The 19,245-nt window shown below is 36.6% G+C and overlaps 1 long non-coding RNA gene across 1 annotated transcript; it reads left to right on the forward strand.

The window, feature by feature from the left end:
• Positions 1 to 570: 570 nt before the first annotated feature.
• Positions 571 to 19,130, forward strand: LOC307009595. The gene is made up of 4 exons (XR_013800068.1): positions 571 to 826; positions 9,134 to 9,257; positions 9,360 to 9,478; positions 19,027 to 19,130. It is a non-coding gene; the product is annotated as an uncharacterized lncRNA (long non-coding RNA).
• Positions 19,131 to 19,245: the final 115 nt, after the last annotated feature.

Below are 19,245 nucleotides of genomic sequence, written 5' to 3' on the forward strand. Positions count from 1 at the left end.
AATTGGCGAAAAATGAAAACATTTTCAGTGCCCATATAAACCCCACGATGCAGCACATTTTTTAGCATTATAGTCCACAGGAGAAATTATAGTTGTGATCCATGTCTTGCGTAGATAAATAAGAATTACTGGAGAATAAAGCTGATTCACAGGGTCCCGACTTAACTTAAAAAAGAACTGCAATGTCATCAAACACAGTCAACAATTAAATATTCCACATAAAATTACATGCATAGTACTATATACATATATATATACATACATTTATATATATATATATATATATATATATATATATATATATATATATATATATATATATATCCTATAATACAGTTAAAGTAGCCTACGTCATTTTTTTATTTATTTTTTATTAACCAAATTTAAATAATGTGTGAATATAATAAATTCTTCCGAAACGTGTTTTTGTTTAAACCTGATTTACATTATGGCAAGCCATACGCGTTTATATTTAGACCTAGCAAAAAAAAAAATCACTAGAAATTGCATAGCTACGTATCATCACTCACCCGTGCATGTCTCGTCATATCCGGACCGTAAATAAAGAAAAGTTGCTACGATCTTCTTTGATGCGTTTATGGTGTGGGACTGGGACTGGCATAGGTTTGTTGTCAACGAGCGAGAAAGTTTGACATTGTAGGCTACACGTTAAATCTCGAAACAAAACGCGGAACAGAGGAGAGTCTGCTGGCAAAAATAGAACACGACAGAGCTCGTAATAATAAAATGAGAACAGGCTTGGCTTTTCGGAGAACTGGAAATGTTGTAAAAGCGACGCGGGGATGGCGTTTTTATTACTCAAAAGGTGAGTAAGATATTTTATTGAACAAATAAATTGTCATATTGCTATCTTACAGAGTTCATTGTAAAGCATTATGTAGCCTATTGTGAAGGGTAAAATTAATTTGCAGTCACGCAAAGCAAAACAAAACAGTCCTTCAGCTAAATGCATGCAGTTTTGTTTTTTAAACGCTAGAGGGCCAAAAGTTTTGTAGTGTAGGGTATATATAGCCTACTATATACAATACATTTTTATTTATCAAATATACGAATATTTAGGCTATATATCGGACAATTGGAATGTACCTTGAGCAAGAATGTGTAAAAATGCAGACATCAATTTATTCTCTCAATGTTTTTGTAAATCAGCTCTGCGAGAGACAGGGCAGCTTTCATCAGTTTTAAAACAGCAGGAGTTCATGATTTTCCTTAACAAGCGCTGGCAAACCTACTGAGTTTAAGGGAAACAAGTGAGGGGTATGTCTTCAGAAATCTGATGAAAGAGTCACTTTTTTTGGCATTTCCTGCAGCTAATTCCACGGGGATGACATCAAAAGTTTAGTCATAACATTATGGATGTGGCATGAGGCATAGCTGAAATATGCAGATGATATCATTTGGTTGTGGTTGCGAGAACGCTTACTGGGAAACATAATTTGATTTACTCATGCATGGTGTCACTCGGCATGGAGCATCACAACAAGGAACTCGGTCATGCACTCCTCAAATGAGCGTCTGTTGCTAGGCAATTACTGGAATCAAGAGACAGGATTTGTACGGGGGAAAGCGTGTTTACCTTACATTTACATTTAATCATTTAGCAGACGCTTTTATCCAAAGCAACTTACAAATGAACCTTGGTACAGAACTTTTAAACAAAACATGCCGCTTTGAACATTCCACTCATTATTGTTTATAAAAGTTCATCTGGATCAGCTTCAGACTGATTTGAATCACATCAACATTCTACTGAACATAAAGAACAGTATGGGCCTACTCAGCCAACAAAAAAAAATATGTTCAAAGAATGTTTAGCTATACTGTTAAGTTATGAACACGTTATATTTTTGAATATCAATTAATAACATTTAATAAACTGGACTAACATTCAAAAATTATTTTGCAAACATTATAGGAATGTTCATTTTGAATGTTCTCAAGAATGTTTAACTGTCACTGGTTGTTGCAGGTAAACAGGCAAAGATAAAGAATAAGGTTCCAACACGAGTTTGATATCAATAATCCTCAGAACAGGCAAACAGATGGGAGCAACGTAAACGTGACCGAACAATGACAGACTGTGAAGACAGAACTTAAGTGACTCAAACAAGATGATTAATAGAACACAGCTGAACCAAAGAAACTCATAATGACGTGACCATGGAAACAAAGGAGTGGCAGGAAAAGAAAGGAACACATGAGAATGAATGAAAACAAACTAAAAGTCCATGATAATTAAGGGGACGTTTACACAACAATGATATGCTTAAAACTGAGAAGTTTTTCCTTTGAGTTTTCCGCGTACAGACGACACAATTGTAAAAACGATCCCCATTTACATGATCTGGGAAAAACAACTAAAAACCCTGTATTCTGCTGCCAGGTCATTAGATGGCGATGAAACACTATAGAATGATCACGTAACAACATGCATCGTCATCATCTTCAGAGAATCGAGTTTTTGTTGTTTACACTGAGAACATTTTCAAAAACGTTCACTTTGAAACCTGTTTTTTAAAAGTTTGCGTTTTCAGGTAACTTGTAAAGATAGTTATTTAAAGCCCGAAGTTACTTTCAAAAGGTGATCGCTTCTATAGACATCAGTTTATATCCGAGCTACACGGAAATAACAATACCGTGTGCCGTGGTTGAAAAGACTTTGAAGCTGTTTTATACCTATGAACTGCTTTCTCTGGGTTAGCGACAGCGCAAATGCATATCTGAAGGTTCCGGTATGATTAGTCAAAGGTTTAATAGACACAGGCGAATCATTGTAATTTAGGATTGAGATCGCATGGGTTATTGAATCAAGATTGCGATCTTTTAACGATTGATTATGCAGCTCTAACTGGAAGAATGTTTGCTTATGACTAATCATTTCCTGTTAGCTTAGGGAACCTAAGCTAGGCAGCCTAGTTAGTTGTACTTAAAGGTAGGGTAGGTCAGAATTGTCTAAAAAAACTTTTATTCAAATTTGTTTAAACTGTCTTTATATACCAATACATAATTAAAATGCAAGTACTCTGAAATAGAGAGTATAAAAAACTGAGTGACTCTAGTGTATTTAATCTTCAATAAACACAGCTCATTAATTCCATTCACTCCCACCTAAAAACGGGTGCGCGACTGCGCGCACGCCGGCAGAGCCAGTAATAGAGCTGGTAAGTCCCGCCCCCTCCGTAAAACCCCGCTGGACCTCAAAGTTGAAAAACCGTCAATGCAAGTGAATGGGAGAAAATAATTATTTTCTGGTCCCGTTCGAATTGTGCCATGAATGTGAACATATGTTGTCTGTGAATTTTTTATATAATCTTTCGTGTGAAGAATGCTACAAGTTAGCGGGTAGAAGTTTGATACGGGTAGACTTTGTGTGAGAGCACTTTGTGGACTACAACTCTTCGCTGCTGTCGACGCGTTTGAAACGTCAACACCACTAGCTCACGGCTCTAGCTCACGGATCCCGCTAGACATGGCTGTGTCTTTGGTGCACTTCACCGCCTTCTTTCAGGGAGAAGACAAAATCGTTGAGGTTGGCGAAAACCACTGGTAAGTCAACTTTATGCGGTGACGTCACATAGGCGACATGTAGTCTTTCTCGTTATGTCTTTTCCACAACTGCTAGCCGACGAATCATACCATATACTGTCAAACTTGTAACATGAAAGATTATATAAAAAATTCACAGACAACATATGTTCACATTCATGGCACAATTCGAACGGGACCAGAAAATAATTATTTTCTCCCATTCACTTGCATTGACGGTTTTTCAACTTTGAGGTCCAGCGGGGTTTTACGGAGGGGGCGGGACTTACCAGCTCTATAGCGGCGGTAGTCATGGCGACGGAGAGTGACAGTCGCGCAAGCCAATCACTTGTTTCGTCCCGAATGGAATTAATGAGCTGTGTTTTTTGAAGATTAAATACACTATAGTCACTCAATTTTTATACTCTCTTTTTCAAAGTACTTACATTTTAATTATGTATAAAGACAGTTTAAGCCAATTTGAAAAAAAGTTCTTTAGACAATTCTTACCTACACAACCTTTAAATGCTACATTTTTGTTACAGTAAGAGAGGATTAATACAATAAACATTTATGAAACTAATATATGCATTTAAATAAATGTATTGATTGTCTTAAAGGGGCTATGTGTAGTTTTCAGCAGCATATAGCGGTGATGTTTCAGATTGCAACCAATACGTTTACTAAAAAAAATCTAAAATACAAAATCAAAATATATTTTACATGCTTTGTTTGTAGTTATGTTAGCTTACCTGTCCAATAGGATGAAAGCCAACTCCGGGTCTGTTTTTATACCCAAAACAAAGCGGGGGTTTCTCCATGATTCAAAAGCCCTGCCGATGTTGATCCGTGTTTTCATCCGAAGTTGATCCGAATCATGTTTGGCCTGACGAGCTTCAGCAGATAAAACTTTTTTTAGTTTTTTATTATTATGTGGAGTTTGTGTTGGAGTCTGTGTTGTGCTGGTCGTTTCTTAGTATTAGCAGACTCCATGTCATAAAGTTGCAGTGTTGTCACTGTTGAGTGCAAAGTCAGTAGACGAGGCTCGGGAGCGCGCATGCATGTCTCAGTCACGTCACTGGATTTCGGGGCAAATCCGACCCTTCACATAGAAATAAGAATACTTGCTTTCAGGGGTAATAGCAAAACCCGCCGAGTGGATCATTTTATTGTGAGATTACAACCCCTTCACACACAGGTAATAAAAAGTTAGTAGTTTAGTAGAAAAACTACACATAGCACCTTTAAATATTCATTCTCGAATAAATTCAACTGTTTTTAAACACCCTTATTTTGATCCCATAAAACAACTCTGTGTTCCATAAGAAATATTATAGAATATAGAAATATTGCGTTGAAAATGGAGGCTGCTTTTTTGCGCCACATTTTGGTAAATACATGTCACCAACCCATCAATATAATTCAAAACACAGTTGGTGGGCTAAACTTTTAAATAAAACTTTTAAATGGCTAGTTCAAATAAATGGGTGAATGTTGTATGACTATTTGTGCTGATAGAGGCAATCAGAACAAGCTAGCTTGAGTGAGATGGATGTTTTGGTTTCGGCAACAGCACAAGGAACAGAAAAGGCAGCTTGGCATTGGAGGTGCAATCACTCAACTGAGACTTTACTTACAGATCAATACATTCAAGCTGGAGGTCATCAGAGGTATTGCTGTTAGCCTGACCGCAAATGCAACACAGTCAAAGGAAGGCAACAACAAGTAGTCTATCCATCCCCCTTTCAGGTGATCTACAGTCCAATTTCTTTTTCCCCTCACAGTATTTCATCATATGGGTGGTCTCATAGAATGCTGAACTCACTTAAAGAAGTCCTTTAGTTTGCTAAATGTGTGCTCAGTAATTTTGACCTATGTGCTTTAAATGGTTTGCACATAAATTATGAATAATTAATAGGCCATGTTTAAATGTAATCTCGCATGTGATGAAGAATCCAGTCATATCAGTAGAGTAATAAAAGTCAGCATGAAACAGAAGTTGTGATAGCCTTTTCTTCCCTATTGTGATGAGCATCTGAGTGAAATGGCTACTTAAGCTAGAAATAATGTACGGCGGAACTTGATTTTGTCCAACGGGTATCGATTGGTTGGTTGTGGTTTGCTATTGACCTCATGTGAGTGACAGGTTGTCCCACTCTCGCGCTAGTAAACACGTCATCAGAGAAGCGATGTCACTGCAAGAGAAAGGGGGAGTTATTTTGATTACAAGATTACGAGGGCACAACAATTATGTGGACGGATAACTAATTTATAATAAATACTGCAAAAAAAACCAAAACATTTTATGGATCACAGGACCAGCTGAATAGATCTCACTCTCCATATTCCCTGTTATTAGACTTTTAGAAGTTTTGACATTGATACCATGGGGAAAAACTGCCATATAGACATTTTTTTTATGATCTCATAATCTAGCAGTAGGTACCCTATTATGCTGCTGTCACTTTAAGACATGACACACGGATCCATTATACTATTATATGCGTTTTCTTTCTCAACTGTGATGTTCACTTAAAACATACTGTAACTGACTGTGTTTATGTGAATACTCGCCAAGACTGGCATTTTGACATTATTTTGTGTGTATTTGACTGTGTAAGCGCAATAAGCAGTGAAAAAACTGAGAGGTGGCTTTATGTGCGCGCACTTGTGAGCACGAAATCTGCGGGAATGAGTAAAATGATGCGCATTACGCGCAATCCCACGTCGAGATTCAAGCCCTGTAACACCAACAATATTCATCCAGAGCAAATGAAATGAGTGAGTGTGGGGAGGCGGGCTTAACTCGCTGTCGGAGAGATGAGAGCGCGTAACTACTCTGCACTTGGTTTATTATTTCAGATGCCTTTTTAAAAGACTACAATTGAAGAATGTATGTATTATATATAAAATTCACACCACTGCTGAAATACACCCGCATTTGGTGGGTGTTAATGTCAAGGCCTGGTTGTTTTCCACATTCTGGTACTCATGTCAAATCAAGTCATCTTCATTTATATAGCGCTTTTAACAATGTAGATTGTTTCAAAGCGGCTTTACAGAGATAAACGGATAATTTAAGGTAACAGAGATTGTTTTGGCTTCATAGCGTTTTTTGAATAAAGATATTTTCCAGCTAAAGTTAGTTTTGATGGATTCACTTCCGTCGCAACGATCATTAGTTAGAGACCGCTAAGATGACACCGTTCTCTCTACACAGACTTTAAACGCGAACCTGTAAGAAACGCTGATGGCGCTCACGTGCGCATTAAGAATTAATTCTATAGTTATGCGCATTTGAATATATGTGCACAGGTTTGTAATTCCATACAAACCAAGCCTTAACAAACTACTTGTCTGGCATTAAAAAAAAATTATACAGAATTGTATTACTTCGGGGTAGATACGCAAAACCGAAATTATCCCGACAACGCTTTATCTGTAGAGTGGTAAAGGGATCCTTCACAGGGGAGAGACTAGTTGGCACTTCAGCACTGCGTTGTCCTCGGGTCCAGGCGAAGGTCCTTCGTCAGATCTGGATCCGGCAGGCTGCGGGAAAACCTCAGGATAAACAAAGACACTAAAATTAGCGTAGATGCCATTCTTCTTGATGGAACGAGTACATCAGGATTTATGGAAGGTGTTCCCAGTTCCGGCTGACCTAATCTATGCAGCCTAACATTAAATTATAGAAGTCTATAATGTGTTATGTGAATGCTAGGTCAAAGAGATGTGTCTTTAATCTAGCTTTGAACTGACAGAGTGTGTCTGCTTCCCGGATAATGGTAGGAAGACTGTTCCAAAGTTTTGGTGCTAAATAGGAAAAGGATCAACCACCAGCAGTCGATTTTGATATTCTAGGTATTATTAACTGGCCGGAATTTTGAGATCGCAATAGACGTGAAGGACTAGGCCTATAATGCGATGAGATCTTACCAATTGAGTCATGTAAATTACTCAATGTAAAGCATCTTGTATTCAGCACAATAGCAGCCTGATATTGCTCTTGACAGCCTTTTCGCTTCCCTTCTACTCTACATCCACTCTGCAGTTTTGTTAGCTTACAGATACAACGCTGACAGCATGGCCCGCCTGTACCTCATTCGGCATATTTCCTAGCTTCACTAATTAATAGGAAAGCCTGGGATTACAGGAATGATAGATGGCACAGTTTTGCAGGAGAACTGTAGTAAATAGAAGTGGTTCCAAAACCCTCAGGGAAGATGGAAAACTAGGGTAACATCCAATTTGATCTTTGAAAAAAATCTTCCTGTTTCCAAGGAGAAAAAAAGATTCAAGAGTATGATATTCATATAGAGTCAAAAGAACATGCAATAAACTCAAAGTCTAACAATGTTTTATGTACCGGGTATATCGATATTTTCATGTAGCATGACAGGAAATCCTGTGTGCATTCATATAAATCAATCTGATAGCATCACAGAATTGCATTTCCCCTTTGTTTCAAGCTGTTCAGATGTGGGAACCAGAAATTCCCTGTCTTTTATTCTGGGCACAAACCTTTCTTTCATGATCCAGGCGGCAGTGGAAGGTCTTGACCCCTCTTCCACAGCCCTCGTCTCCTCAATACCTGACGCTTGGCTTGCCTCCGCGTGGATTATTGCAACACTCCATGCAGGCACTTTGATGTAATAACTATGTGCAACTTGAAGGTAGAATGAAATCTCACCTGATGGAACACAGAATCGACAGACAGATGGGTGGAACATTTCACCATAATACCTGAAACCATCATGCAACAGCCGCTTGCTTCGTTTACAGAAAATAGAAGATCGTGCAGAGCATGATTTCAACTTTTTGTCTTTGGATAACGTTTGAAACAACAAAGCAATTTACTTTTTCATGAGTGTATTTTCCTCCCGAAAACAAGTTAAACGCAGTCACCTGCCAAAAAAAAAAAAAACGTTCAGAAACATTATGGATGGATTCAATCATGATAAAACAGAAATATTAGGATGTGCTACCAATGATAACATCAAGGTTAGGGGTATTTGTTAGTACAATAGCTATGTATAGGCAATCTACACTGTGATTGACATGACCAATGAAATTGTTAGAATCGGCTCTGGACCGGGTTTTTTTCTCCATTCACAGATATTCAAAATAAACTGTGTTCAAAATTATAATATTAAAATAAATATGTTTTAAAGAAAATGTAAATCAATTTATATACATTTATTTCATTAAATTAATACATTTAAAAATAGTTTTTATTTAATTTCATTACAAATGATTATAGTGTCTATAATATTATTTCTTCATTATAGTCCCATGATGGTGTTTTGAGTTTGTGTACATAACACTGTGTGCACCTTATACTGTATAGCAGTATTTACCTCAGCTTATTGAAAAGCTACTTGTGACGAACTTTGATTCATCATGTTCATCCCTCTTTTCCAGCAGATTCATTATAATCGAAGTCAGTATATGTAAAAAGAATACAAAACAGATTTTAGCAGCATGGCCTTGCTAGTAGAACATAGCTGTTTTTTGTTTCTGTTTTTACAGTTTTAAAGTTGCTCTGTGAATTGCATTTGCGCTTACATTTTTACTGTATTTTTTACAGAATTATTACAACCACATCTGTAAAAACGACAAGATTTTAGCAGTGCCTATTTTGTTTTTGGAGGGATCTTAAAATGTTAAATGGACTACTTTCCCCAATCTGCTGTCTTTCGAGTCAATGTGAGGTATTGTTGTGAACATTACATTAAATGAATCACGTACCAATCAATAAAAAGTATGTCATTGAATTGAAATGACGTATGTATATGTTTTACCTTTGTCTTTAGAAGCTGGAACTTTTTATTCAACCACCTGGACTAGTGTGGAAATTGTGCTGTCTAGAGAAATTACTATCCTACAAGAAAGTGATGGCTTTACTGAGGGGAAAGGAAACCAGATGAAGAAGGTAAGGAAAAAAAACAGCAAAGCTTTCCTCTTGATGGAACACTGCATTCCAACTCTTCAGAAGTGGTCAATTGACTTTGAGATCAGTTTTTTCTATTGTCTAAAATGGGTAAAACCACATCACAGCCCACAAGTCCACATGTGTCTGTGTGCCTTTGGAGGTTTCCGGCACTAAATAATATTTGACTTTTCTTCTGTGGAACCTTCCAATAGAGGTAATTCTTCAGTCAATCTTATTGGAGCCAAGAATAAACCCTGGCTTTGGTTTATTGATCCCTTAGAACTATCAATAAAATAAATGAGGTAATTTTGTCCGGAAATGCACAAAAAGGGTTGTGTTGTCTTTAACAACTTCATCTTTACAACAGGCAATTAATGTTAGCTGTCCTAGCAGACTCCGCTTACACACCTTGATCTGTTTGCGAGTGTCTAAGTGTCACCTACTGATGGATTCAATGGATCAGGTTTAGCTGATGGCAGCAACAAAACAAATGGACGAACACAAAGTCTGAAGACGATGGGTAATTCACTAAGAATGGATTGCAACGACTGATGGTGTCATTTATTTGCACCAAATCCACTAAAGGAATTGACCACAATGCAAATTACCCAAATGCGTTGTGCTGAACATAATTTGCAAGGTACGATTATCAATCTTGTTGCTCCGCTTAGAGTACTAGATTTGGTAATAGAGGATGCAGCAGACCAGCATGATCTGGCATACTTTACTGAGGCTGTATGGAGTCCCAACACATGAATGCCTCTTAAAACGCTGAAAGTGTGCTCTACCAGACCATCTGAATTTAGTAAACAGCTTAGTTTTAGATACTGTGTGGTTTTTTACACTTCACATCTGTAGATTTTCAGATTAATTTGATTAAAGATCAATTAACTTCATTGTAAGCCTTATAAACTATGACTTGCTCTTGGTCTGCCATCACAGCCACTGAACTAGAAAGTTGAATTTATTGTAGTGCAGTCGTGTTTGCTAAAGATAAGAAAAGAACCCATAAACACCTTTGAAATCAGTTGTCTTGGAAATGATGCAAGCGGTGTATTAGGGCTCCTTAAATGGAGTCCAGAACGAGTCCTGAACAGCCAAGTACCACTTGGGAAATAAACATCTTGAAATAGGCATGGGGCCAAGAAATGGATTTCATTGCAGAACTAATCAACAGGGCCATTTTAAAAGGGAACAATTTGGATTGGATCTTTACTGAGATTAGAGTTATCAACATGTCTCATGCCAGCCAGTGTAATTTGATCTTTGATGTCCACACCAAAGCCTGACAGATGTCAGCGAATCATGCTAGGACTTGTGAAGCAAGTTTGCCGTGCATGCGGCCTAACCAGAGTTGTTTGATTGATGTGGTTTGATTGGAATTCAGATGATCTTGCACTAGTATCATAAGCAATCTGTCAGCACATTTAAACACATGTCATGAGTGAAGCTGGATTCTGTTTAGACTTCTTCACAATGCAGAAACTTAAGCCATTTATTCCATTGGCAGCTATAGAGTTATGCCTATCGTAAAGCCGCTGCATCAAAAAAGGGATACCCCATAGTGTGAGAGTGAATCCGTAGGCTGAACCGAATTTGAGGAGATCTGAAGACTTGGGTGAATGCATGTCTTGCCAGTACATGTCAAACTTTAAGACTGTCCCATGATTAACAATCTCAAGATTTTTCTCTCTGCCATTCTCATTGCGGAACTTTTCTCTGTGCATGTTGAGACATACAAGGAAATTTGATTTATCCTTGTGCGTGTGTGCGTGTGCGCGCGTGTGTGTGTTTATTTTCAAATTTATTACTCTTTTTACTGTATTCTCGATCAAATAAATACAGCTGTACAGACATTATATACTGTATATATATATATATACACACACACTACGTGAATATCATTTATCGTAAGGGTTTTGAATGAACAACTGGGTGAACACATTAAACCATACATAGACTACTACTACGGAAAACTAGAATGCACCCTAATTTATATAACCAAATTTAAAACATTGCAATGAAAAGCAGTTTAAATAAATATTCCTTTATAACAAAGTCACAAGTGAACTAGAACAATGAACATATGGATCAATTGGAGTTTTTGTTGGCTGGTCTCTCATTCACTTGTCTGCTTTATTTCAGCAATCACACGTAATGAAAGACTTTCATTGCGTTTTGCATCTGGTCTTTTGGCAGCAGTTGCTGAACCTGAACCTCGTGTTGGACTTTTCTCAAGTTGGCGTGAAAAGTGTTAGCATTTACTGTTATCATGGCACATCACAGTTACTTTAAGCTCGTAATACTATTGATCATTCACAGACTTGGATTCGAAAACACTCATTCAGACAGAACAGTGTGATATTCTCATTATTCACACATTTCTGTACGTTTAAAGGAAAACTGGTGTTTTTAATAGATTGTTTGAGGAAAAAGGGGGCAGGTGCACACTGAAACTCCTCATGTTTTATGCTTCTTTGACAAAGAAAAAAAACCTGAATATCCTGTTGTACTGAGATCAAGAGCAGTACTTTTTAATGTGCCACATTCTAATCTTATTTATGCAGCGGCCAAAATTTCCTGGTGCCAAATACCATCAAAACCAGCAGCTTTGATGCTTGAGCCAAAGCATTAAAAAAACTGGAATGTGGTAGTGCCTGTGGAAGTGCCAGGTGTATATCACACTGTAATTAGGCCTGAAATGAATTAAATCTGGGTATAAAATACTGTGTGCATATTAAGCTAATATTGTAATGCCAGCATCACAAGTTTCATAATGTACCAGTGCTGTCTGACCAGAGCAACCATATGAAAAACAACATTTTATGGACAGGTGTGATTCTTAGATGATTTTTCTCTACATCAAAAAGAGTGCTTCAAATCTCTTACCCCTTGCAGGCGATCCCTGAAAATGAAAGACACACTTTTATCATCCGCACATGTTTTGGTGTGTCAAAGTATCCCATTTTCTTCCAGCAATAAGTTGACGTTTGGCACTCAGCAGGAACAGCTCTGAGGAACATGAAAATGACCTTATTATTTCCCCTCCAATGACATCATTGCTCATCTGCAAGGTGTTAATTTGAATGTGTGGAAGTTTGTGCGACTGAGCCGTTTCCTTAAAATTACTTTAACTGTTCTTAGGCTCGTTTCCTCTGTTATAACAGGCCCATGGTGCGTTATCTTGAAAACAGACGATCCATCTTAACTAGAATTTCCAAAAGAAAAATAATTACAAAACACCAGATTAATTTGGCCTCATGTCAGTATGACAGTGGAAAAACAAAATATTAATCTTTGAAGAGATGAAACGGAGATAATTGCAACCTTTGTTTTGTGAAAATTGCAACATTCAACATTAAAAGCTCTTATTAATAACAACAGCTGATATATTGATACTGTGCAATTACAATACAGAACAGCCAAAAGAAAGAAAGAAAGAAAGAAAAAAAAAGTATTGCCTAGGCTACTTTACATGCTATGAAATAATCATAGTTCGCAGCCTTAAGGAGGGCTGTCAGAATAAAACCCTTTAGAGAATGATGCCTCATCTTATGCTTACATGTAATTCAGAGCAGTGCAGAACACAAAAAGAGAAGATCCATCATGCACAAAAAAGTCTAATATTCATTCTGCATTATTAAGGTGGATTTATATTAAATATTAAAATGATAATATGCTGTTTTAATATTCATAGGACTGAACTTTTACTGAAATATTGGTGAAATGCTTTTATGTGCGCTTGGCTGCAGAGCTGATCTGATTAAATTTCATTGTTTGATCACCTTCTCGTGCAATGAGGGTGAATGAGTTGAATTGAGTCCAGGTCTCCGTCTCCATACAAGCTGACCTTTGATCATAAATCTAAAAATGCTTTTTTTATGTTCTACTATAATTCATTGTGTATAAAATCACACCAAGGATGATAACTATAACGATAATAAGAAGATGTAGTTTTAAAAATCGTTTAAGTCCACACCACAACTAAAATTATAACGGTACAGACGAATGATATAGTCGGACTCACTTTCAAAATGATTTTTCCCAGCTGATGAACAATGATAGCATTGACAGCCAATCAGAATCCATCCTGCTTTAAAGAGCTTGAGCATTTAAAGTGGCAGACCAAAACTGTGGCATGCACATATAATAAATAGAATATTAACATGCGTTCATGTGGACGCTAATATAGTTATCGATATGGTTATCTTTATAGTTATTGGCATGTACTCTTCTTGAACAAAATAAGAACTTAAATATAAAAGTAGCTTTAAATACTTCCATTATTTTGCCTATTTTTCTCCAACAGTGAAAATAGTTCCATAGATTCCAAATGAAGCCAAAACAGAATCAACCTTGAGCAACAAACTGTACAGAGTTTGTTCAAACGACAGTGTTTTGAAAGCATCGGTTGAGTGATCGATTCAATGACTCACTAATTAAGGCTTAATCCCTGAATGAATCAGTGTTTCGAGCAAAACTGGTTGAACGAATGATTCATTGATTCACTCACTTGTTGATATCTATTGACAATGTAATTTGCAAAGAGAGTCACGGAAAATCCTTTTAATTAATATTATGGACTTGATACCAGCACATATTCTTATAATAATCTCATCTCATTTAATCAATAATGGTTTAATGAAAACTACCGACTGGCAACTTGCCGGGCAAATAAAAAGGAGGGCTTTAAAACTTCAGTGATGATCTATGTGCAAAAGTCTTTATTATAATTAACAACAAAAAAAGAAGGTAATGAAGACAACAAAGAAAAATTAATCAACGAGAAAAACTAAAATGTGACAGGTTAGGAACATAATCGGTAACTATAAATACAAACGAGAACCTAATTAGAAACCATGACAACTAAGGAACAGACACAGAAACCATGAGCTGTGTCTCCATTTTTCAGCCGCATACTCCATCAAGGATGTCTAATTTCAGGATAGTACTGTAACCTTTACATTCCAAAGTCATGTGAAATTACAACAATCTATGCTTCACAAGGAACAATGGTCAATTTTATAATAGTTACTTTTCAGTATGTATTTTTTTAATGACCATATTCCACCCTCTCTCTGGCAATTTACCCTCTCTTAAAATTAAATTATTTTTGTTTTGTTATAAGAACTTTTAAGGTCAGATTGAAATGATCAGGCACCTTGTTAAAAAATAAACTTAAATAAATGCTGGGGTTGCCCTTGGATATGTGGATTTCTAAATAGTCTGGTCCTATTATATAAAAAGGCTTTGTGTTTCTGTTATAATAAGTACCAACATGAAGACGTGGGTCAGCACAACACCCCTGTGTTGCTCAAGATCAAGCCTTTTTTTTCACTGCGTTTATCACAAGAAGCCTTTCCTTAAGCCAATGTGTTCACAAAGTAACTTTTGCATTCAGAAAGGGTGAACCTCTGTTTTGGGTCTTGAGAGAGTGCTCTAATTGGATTATAGAGGGGGTTGAAGCCCGCTTTATTGCCTCATTGTGATCTTTTAGAGTTGAATGAAGTTTAGGACTAACTGCTGGGTTACAGGGTTAACTGGATTACCGTGACACACCTTGACCAATTAGAACAAGGGCAGGTAATGCTGGTTCTTTTCCACAAAAAAAAACTACATAACACAGGACTGCTCTTGGCATCTGACTAATACGCCCTCATTAACTGACAGCGACTCACATTTGCCATAGAGCAAACTCTTCTTGATGTTCTTTCCCTCATAAAGGTAACGTGATCTGCCTTACCTTGACCTCTCCTCCACTGAGAGCTAATCAGACTCACCTGTGAGCTTTCCCCAGCGGCTAGAGAGCGCTAACTCAGCAACACATGATAAGGTTTCGATCCCTCAGGTAAATATCAGAGGCCAAGGACCCTTCTCAAGATGGTCTTGCAGCCTGAGTGAGGCTTGTGGGATGCAATGAGGAGAGCTGTTGTTCTGCTCTCTCGCTCATGAAAGGCTCTGGGGGGAAAAACATTACCCATGCTATCTAACATCCATAATGTTGTCTATTGCAGATAAAAGGAACCAGTATGGGTTACTGATAGAATGAATAGTAGAATCCAGTTGAGGGTAGAAAACTCATTGTAGTAAGAACTATTGATCAAATATGTCCTATTCTAGTTAGTCTAACATGCAGAGAAAACAAAAACACATTCATTGGTTGACTTCCAAACCAATAGCGTGAGTCTGGAGGTGAGACAACCAGTTTGATCAAACAATTAAAGACATGTTTGAATATTTTGTTTAGAAATCAATAGCTGAATTTGAAATTGTATACTAGCAAATGGAGTGGTGCAAGGATGACGTCAAAACCCGATGACGTCAATTAGCTACTGTTTCCTCCTCAAGATTTTCCAATGAGTTTTTATAATGGGAGTTTTACAATTTATGAGTGAAATAAGGTCTGTGGTAAACAACTTGGCGTACTTGAACATATTGCTCTACAATTTAAATTACACACACCCATATAAAAAACGCAAATTTGTAATTTAATTTTTAATTTTTATTAAAAAATATATGTTTCTAATAAGTAACTACCGTAGATGTGTGTGTGTGTGTGTGTGTGTGTGCTGTTTACATTGTAGGGAAAAATATTAAAGTATCATCAAGTTATGTTTACCACCTTATTACTCATACATTAAAAAACAGCATTATAAAAAACATTTATAAAATCTTGAAAAAATAAAAGTTTTATATGTATGTAGATTTGGGTGTCGTCTGCGTAACAGTGGTACGGCACACCAAATCTATTAAAAATTGACCCCATGGGTTCCATGAATAATGAAAATAATAGTGGTGCCAAGATGGATCCCTGGGGTACACCACAATTGAGGTGGGACGCCGAGGATGAGTGGACTTCATTACTATAAATATAAATATACAAAACTTCTATTTGACAGGAAAGACTGGAACCATTTTAGTACCGTACCTATGATTCCGAAAGAAAGTCCTAGGCGAGATAAAAGAATCCTATAGTTAAAAGCCATAGTGTTGCCAGCGTCTGTAGTCACTAAAATGTAATTTAAAACTTTTAAAAGGGCAGATCCAATGCCATCTACCTCCTCATTGTTTTCTATATATATTTTTAGGCTGAAATAGTAAGAGTAGTAGTGTGCTACTCCAACTTCAATTAGTATTTTTATAACTTCAGTTTGCCACCACTAAAGCACATAAATCACACTCTTCACCTTTGAATTAGAGGAGACAAGCCTGACAAGGACAATTTACAATACTGTACGTTACCAGAGCAATATTCTCCTGAGAGGGTTTTTTGGCCTATTTTTCAAAAAAACAATAATGATAATGACTTTCTCCTGATTTTGAGATGTTAAATAATTATGATTTTGCCAAAGGTCAATAATAACACAACTGCTGACATTCTCATTTGGTATATTCTAAATTGTTAAACATTGATCTATGGTTTAATATTTGTCACCCAACAGGCACGCCAAAGGTTTTTTTTTTCTTCCTTTGACAGAACCATAATGCGTTCTGACATGCAAGTGATTATTTAAATAAGGAATGACAGTAAATGCATATGAGCACAGAAAATGGGGCTCAGCCAGTTGAGATGAATTGCTAGATTAGGATTCACAACGGGATCGAATAAGAGAGAACATGAATAATATCAATGCGGAATTAAGGAGATGCACCCATTAAAGTAGTTATGAGGTTACATAAGCAAGCTAATTTACAATATGGCTGCCAGAGAAATTGAATACAAAGGAAATAGTAAATTATGATGCCAAAAGACGCCCAAAGGTGAATGCATTTGCTCTGTGAAAGAAATAAAACAACGTCATCCTGCTGTTTAATGTGAGAACATATCCGCAATATATATAGATGAGAACCCTGCTGAAAAATCCAGCAAGGCTGGTCACCATAGCAAAAGGTATGTTTTGCACAATGGTCTCAGTATGGAATACTGGTTGCTGGTGGACCAGCGTACGTTGTCTTTTGGGTGCTGACATGATCCCAGCGAGATCGCAACACAACTTGAATATGTGTTACATATCATGTTCCTTAGTGTGTGTTAATTTTCCATACTAATTTTAATAAATTACTTAATGAAGAAAAACACATGTTGGTTACATATATAGACAGTAAAAATCCTCAGTGTTAAACAAACACTGCTCAGTTTTCATATGGTCCCAATCTATAGAGAGTAAAGTATACCACAAAAGCATAAACCTGCGGTTATCAAGCAGAATCACTGAAGATAAGAGGAACAACAATAACTGAAGAAATTAGAAGAAACACAACAACTGATTTATAGCCACACATCCTTAGGTGAAATCAACTGCAAATAAAATTCTCACCAGATGATAATTAAACCACAATAAAATTCTCACCAGATGATTATTAAACCACTCAAAAAACAGCATTAACATATTCACTTATTACAAACCAGTTGGCTTTATTTCTTTCATATGGTGCCGTACAAAGGTTGTTGAAGCCCTTTAGTTGCATCATTGCATGGGCACTTGATAATTTAGTATGGTTACATTAATTCTCTTTCAGCAATTGTTGAAAGTGCATGCTATCACTATTGATGACAATATTTCATGTTCCTGACTGCAATGACATCCTTTGTGCACTTTTTTGAAATCAGTGACTGACAGCTGGATTTTGACACATGTGAGTTCCCAAATAAGTTTGAGTCTTTAAAAACAGCAACTTTCAGTTTTTAACTTTCATTATCAAGCTGTTATTTACTGTCACATTGAAAGACCTCTTCTCATAATCCCTGTTATTGAAAAAAAAAATTGATTATGCTTTTATTAGGCATTTTTCTTGGTTTTCATATCTCCCAATGTTTTTGATTTGCATGGATTTGTGTACAGATCTTTTGAAACAGGAGACAATTCCTTTGATGCTTTGAAACATTTTACCAGTATACCTGTGACGTTTATTCATAATGTAATCATAACTAAAACAATACAAAAAATCAGTTAAACTTTCAGCAGAGGGAGCAAAAGAAATTCCAAAGTTATAATCATATAATTCAATAAATCATATATTTTAACCTTATTTTGTTTTTCCTTTACATCATTAATGTTACAGGTAGAAATATGCAAGCAAAAAAAACAATGCTTGTCCCCAAAACACTGCTTGTATACAGACAGCTGGCCTGCTCACGCTCCACCCCGCAAGACCATGCTGGTGAACCAGCTTCGCCAACTCCGTTTTGCTATAGAACAGCATGAATATACTGGCCCACCAGCTAGACCAGCACTATACCTGCACAATATATCAGCACTAAACAGCATAAACCAGCCTGGACTAGCATGGAATCCATGCTGGTTAATGCTGGATTTTTTAGCAGGGAAAGCTTTCAGGGAATGTATTGAACATTAGAAAGATGCTAATCCCACGGTAAAAATGTACAGCTGTGGTTGCCAGTAAATTACCGTATAAAATACGGGAGCAACATTTTAGGTTTTACAGACTTAATTTGAAATTAATAGTAATAAACCATATTTCATTAACTGATATAATGTTAATTTACCAACCTATTGAAGTATTAATATCTATTTTGTACTATACAGTGACAATCAACAATCACAGCAGTGATGAGAGTCACATGATCAAGCTCATCACAAGCAGCTCTTCCACAAGAAAGTTGATACTAGGCTAATTTATAGAAGCTGCACATGTCATTCACACAAACATTAAACATCATCATTGTAACACATGATTTTTTAAAAATGCAATAAACATTCATTTAACAACATACATAAAACTAATGTACATAACTGATTAGAAAA

This window comes from Phoxinus phoxinus (genome assembly GCF_949152265.1).
Source record: "Phoxinus phoxinus genome assembly, chromosome: 13".
NCBI classification, from domain to species: Eukaryota; Metazoa; Chordata; class Actinopteri; order Cypriniformes; family Leuciscidae; genus Phoxinus; species Phoxinus phoxinus.